Consider the following 6,000-nt stretch of genomic DNA (forward strand, 5'->3'; position numbering starts at 1 on the left):
GAGATGTGGGGCTTAAGGGACCAAGGAACTGTGTACAGCTGCAGGTGGACTCCGGTAGGTCCAGGGGATACAGGGCAGGACATCAATAGCATCCTCTATAGGACTGGACTTCAGCATCCACCAGACCCTTACTCTTGTCTCATAGAAAAACCAAGTGCCTCAAAAATCCACTGCTCTGTTCAGGTGGACCAGCTTCCATCACCCATGGAAAGAGCCAGGTGACTCCAGAATCAGAGCTGAGTGTCCCTTGAGGATTTCCACCAAGCTTCTGCCGAGGAAGAGTCTTTGTCCAGGACTGTCCCATGGTGGCAAGTTCGGGGGGAGGCTAGGGGGCACCTGCCATACCTAAATGGGGGGGGTACCCTGAAGGTTGATTTTTCTTTTATTCCGGGACACTCTTGGTGGCTGACTGAGAGGACAAATCCCTGATTACATATGCAGAGTTTTATTATTGGTCAAATGGTGCCATTTTCATTCCACAATTACCTTGAGAGGTTCCCGTCATAATCTAATACAGACATGAGTGATCTGGGCAGGGCACAGCCCAGGGGCCTTCAGTCAGTAGCTGGTGGTGCCCTCAAGCTTCCTCCAGGAGGAAGGCCGCCTGCCGAGCTGGACAGCGAAAGCCACCCCCGGGACAGCTGTCACCCAGGATGCTCCCTGCAGGCCTGAGGTGTGGCATCTTCCCTCTGTGGCTAATCTCCAGAGGTCCTCACATACCTTGTTGAGTGTCTCAGCTCTTTTCCTCTGTGTAACCAATTCCCATTTTCAAGTCCCTTAGCGGAGCTGGGAACTAGAGTGTTAGAAACAACTAACGTGGTCTCTGTTCTTCTGTCTGGCCCCTGACTGATCCAGAATGCTATAGAAAATAGTACCCTGGCCCCAACATCTCATGTCTCCCTCCCTGCTCTACGTGTTCTCTTTAGCAGTGATCACGGTCCAACATACTGTATTTTTCTCTCATTCATTGTCTCCTGCACTAAAACAAGGGCCCAGAGTTTCCTCTTTTCGTTCATCACTATATCCCTAGTGCCTTATCCCTGGCACACAGAAGGTGCTCGATAAACACTTGTCAGTAAATAAATGTGGAACCTGCTGGCCACTCCATCTTGGACCCAGAGGGGGCCTGGGGACGTCTGTGCAAATCCCCAGCTGCCTGGCCAACTGCCCCTCCGCCTCCAGCCTGCATCCAATGCCCAGCCCTGGCCACCCACCCACCGTGAGTCTCCCGACCCTGCCACCTGTGTGCCTGCCCGGCGAGCACAAGTGAGCAGGCCCAAGCCAGGCACTCACAGAGGGACACCCAGGGGTCTCCCAGGGCAACACCAGTGGCCTTTGCAACCCTGCCCTGAAGGAGACACACAGAAAGTCAGAGAGCAGTGGGACAGGCAAGGCATGTGGGAGGTGAACAGGGGGCTGCTGGGCGGCTCCCCCACCCGAGGGGCCCAATGTACACACGCGTGCAGACATACACACACCTCTACATGCAGGCACACACACGCGCACACACACACAGAAACCCATCAAGCTCTTTCTCTCTGCTCACCTGTGTCCTCTTCCCTTCTTAGCTGAGCTGGGCTCCACTCCACACACTGGTTTTATCTCCGTCTGCAGTCCCAAGCCCTCCCTGCCCTTGGCTCTGAGAACAAGTGTCCTCGGGCCCCTCCCAAAGCAGTGACCTCAGCCCTCGGCCTTGTCTGCCTGGGGAAGTGGCTGGGAAGAGTTGGAGGCCCCGGAAATGAACTCGTCCTCCCCCGGAAATGAACCCGTCCTCCCTCCCAGCAGACCTGGTAGATCTCATGTTCTGTCCGTGTGTTTGTGTGGCTGGGGAATGTGTTTAGGTGATGTGTATGTGGTGTGTGACATACATGTTCACATGTGCATATGTGGTGTGTATTATTGTGTGTTGTGTGTACGTTGTGTGTTGTATTGTGTATGTGTGTGGCGTGTGCCTGATCTGTGTGTTTGTGTGGTTTGTGTATGGTATATGGTCTGTGTGTCTGTGTGTTTGTGTGTGTGGTGTTATGTCTGATGTGTATGTTTGTGTGGTGTGTATGGTATATGTGTCTGTGTGTGTCTGTGTATCTGGTGTGTCTGTTTGGGTGGTTTGGGTGGTGTGTGTGCCATGCATAAGTGTGTTTGGTCTGATGCGCAGAAGTATGTGCAACTACCTGCAGCTCATAAGATCCCAAGGGGACTCCACTAGGAGAGCCCACCCAACTGAGGGCCGACCTGGGGTCCCGGAGCATCCCCAAATTGTTCAGTGAGTCCTGGAGCAGCTAAAGCTGTCATGGTGGTAAGGAGCCACGAAGAGAGCTGTTCTCTAAAACGGAGGGAAAGACACTCCGGGGGGTGGGGATGGACAAGCCGGGGTCCCTAAAAGGCAGGTGCGGGGTGCCATGGGGGTCCTAGAAGAAGACGGCTGTCTAGAAGAAGGGCAAGGCCAAGGAGGCCCACGAGACTCCCACTCACAGGCACTTCTCCTGGCTTCCCCAGGGTTGGCACACAGCCGTGCTCAGTTCACCACCGGCATGTCCCCACCTGGCCCTGTGGCACAGACAGTGGGAAGTGCCACCCTGGCTTGCACTGGTGTGTAGGTGAAGGGGGGTGGCAATGGGGAAATGAGGCCTGCCCACAACCCCTTTGCCGGTCCCTGGGCCAAAGCATCCTTTGGAGGGGATGGTGTCTGGGGGGTGTGCAGCATCCAATGAAGGGGCCCACTGCAGAGCTGGGAGGCACAGGGAAAAATGGACACTTGGGTAAGAAGACGTAAGACCCAGGTCTTGGCTGGCACATGAAGGCAGGCAGTGGCTTCCCAGGGGACAGTGAGCCAGACGGGAGTGCCGGAAGTGTTGGACAAGGTGACCTCCCCCAGCTGGCACTGGGCTCCTTGTGGGCCCATAACCCCCGCCAGCCTCCCAGCCCTAGTGGGGCGGTGCCTGAGCCAGACCATCCATGGGGGATGTGGCAAACAATTACTTTCCTTATTGAATATCTGATTAATTATTCAGGAGCTGAATCAATTATTCATAGCTCATTTAAGTGAAGGGGGAAAAGCCACTGCCCCTTGACAGAAGCTTCTCAGCGCCTCCCAAGGCCCTGGGGACTGAGTCATCAGCAGGAGAAACTGTCACAGCAGGAATGCAGCGCTGCTACGGCTGCTACTGCCACAGCCCTCCTCCTACACACGCCATCCCTTGTGCGTGCACACACCCGATCACACTTTCACATACACATACACACTCTCACACAGCACCCACTAGATGCCAGCCAGGTACCACTGGAGAAACGGTGAGCGGAGACGGTCACATAGATGTGTAGGTATATCTCTGACCCTGTGAAAAAAGCAAAGAACATGTGATCACACAGAGGAAGAAGCCTGTTCCTGGGTCCATCAGGGCAAGTCCCAGGTAGGAAAGGACATTTGAGTTGAGTTGACAGAAGACAAGGCAAGGAAGTAGGGAAGAGCATCCCAGGCCAAGGGAACTGCAGGAGCAAAAGTATGGGGGTGTGAAAGAGCACGCAATGCTCGGGGAACAGGTGGTGGTCCAGAGCAGAGAACTATGGGGATGGTGGAGGGGGTGAGACAGAGGCTGCGTGACCCCGAACCTCGGGTTACCCAATGGGAAGCCACTGAAAGTGCGGGGATGCCTGGAGGGATGCAGCTGGAGGGTTTGAAGGTCCACGGGAGGGAAGGGGGTCCCATTCCAGATGCTGGTTTACCGACTCCCTCACCCCAGTTTTGTCCAGGTTGTCCCTTGGCAAGAGATGCTTCTAGAGATCATCTTGGCTGGAGTCATGCACCATGAGGCTTTTGTAAGTGGGGTTTCCCAGTCAAAGGGGTGGGCGTGGCTCCAGAGATTTTCAGCGCAGGGAGTGGGACTTACAGACCACCTTTTTTTTTTTTTTTTTTTTGCAGTACGCGGATCTCTCACTGTTGTGGCCTCTCACTGTTGTGGCCTCTCCCGTTGCGGAGCACAGGCTCCTCACGCGCAGGCTCAGCGGCCATGGCTCATGGGCCCAGCCGCTCCGCGGCATGTAGGATCTTCCCAGACCGGGGCACGAACCCACGTCCCCTGCATCGGCAGGCGGACTCTCAACCACTGCGCCACCAGGGAAGCCCCAGACCACTTTTAACAGATGGAGAAAGTGAGGCCCAGATCAGGGAGCTGACTGGCACTTGGTCCCCAGAGCCAGGCCCAGGACTCCAGCCTGCAGCTCTGAGGCTGAGTGGTAGCAATGCCAACTGGGGGTAGGGGGTGGGGTGCGGGTGCCTCTGGCTGGCTGTCCCACCTCAATCCAGGCCCTCCCTAAGCCTCGGGGGTGTGGTCTGCCCAGGTGCCTCTGCAGAGAGGTCTGAGCAGAAGACAGGCGGGAGCTGTGTCTCCACTCTGTCCTTCTTGGCATTTAGCATCTCTGTCTTCCTCTCCCTCATTGTCTCTTGCTCGCTCCTGTGTTCCGTGTGTGTGTGTGTGTGTGTGTGTGTGTGTGTATCCTTCTCCCTCTCTTTGTATGTCTCTCCCTCCTCCTCTCATCATGTCTTTGTCTCTCTCTCTCTCTCCGCTTCTTCTCTCTGTAATTCTCTGTCTCTTTCTCCATCTACTACCCATCTTTGCCTTTCTTTGTCTCTCTCCCACTGTCTCCTTTTCTCTTTCTTCTCCTTCCCTTTTCCCCTCTCTACCTCATTTTTCTCTCCCTCGCTTTCTTCTCTCACCTTCTTTCTCTCCATCCCGAGGTACGTCCATGGCTGGGACCCAGCCCCTTTCTTCCCCCAGCCCCTCAGCCTGACCAGACCCCAGTGCCCCACACCCACTAATCAAATCTGCGACCTGATTCAATTACACCAGCAAAATCGCAGACGTGTAACCTTGTTAATATCACGTTTATTAGAGGGAGGGGAGGAGAAAATTAAGATAGACTTCGTGTTGCTGCTAATTAGAAAAATTGAGACTTTACATCTGCGTAGCACTGAGCAACATGTGGTGGTAACAGATGTGGGCTCATTACACAGCTGCACGGCGGGGGGTGGCGTGCAGAAAATATTCCCAAGCCAGCCTCTTTCCTGAGCGGCAGCCTCCGCCGTGCAGCGACCCCAGGCCTGATGACACCCTCAGAAGCAAGAAGCCCAGGACCTGGGAGGAGAGGCAGTGCAGTCCGGCAGCTGAGAGCCCAGCCCTGGACTCAGACCTGAATTCAAACCTCCTCATCTCTACTACATATCGGCTGTGTGACCTTGGGCCTGCCTTTAACCTCTCTGTGTCTTGATTTCCTAATGTACACAGATACTGTTGGCACCAGCCTCACAGACCTGGGATAGGGCGAATGAAATAAGGCAAGTCAAGTGCTGAACGTGAAGTCTGCACAAGCTCCGACCTCCCGTGCTGGCTGCGCGGTGCGAGGGGTCAGTTGTGCTGTCGTAGCCCCGGAGTCTCTGCAGTGTCCAGCCCCATTCCACAGGCCTCCACCTCCCCTAACCTGACAAAGGCCAATAGGAGCTAGGGCTCAGACTACCAGTCCTGGGGACTGCGTGCTTCTGAAATGGCCCCATTTCAGAGCTCTTCGACCTTGGATCCTGGACTTCACTTGTAAGGAAACCATGGAGGAAGAGGAGGGTGCAGTGAAATCCCTACTTCTGGGGGCCAGTTGGGGAAGGGGTGTAGGCCAGAAATAGTGCAGGGACAGGGTTATCAGATTTAGCAAAACACACAAACCGAAACAGAAAACAAAAAAACAGAATCCCAGTTAAATTTGGATTTCAGATAAATAACAAGACATTGTTAAGCATAAATATGTCCCATGCAACATTTGGGATGGGCTTACGCTAAACAATGATTCGTTGTTTACCTGAAATCAAATTTAACTTGGCATCCTTTATTTTATTCAGCAACACTAAGTGGAGACTCAGGACAAGCTGGACCTGGGAGAGTGCCCAGGGCTCCCGGGAGCCCGCTAGACACAGGTAACCAGCCATGGGTGGGGTAGGGGTGGGGTGAGGAGGGG

This window comes from Hyperoodon ampullatus (genome assembly GCF_949752795.1).
Source record: "Hyperoodon ampullatus genome assembly, chromosome: 14".
NCBI classification, from domain to species: Eukaryota; Metazoa; Chordata; class Mammalia; order Artiodactyla; family Ziphiidae; genus Hyperoodon; species Hyperoodon ampullatus.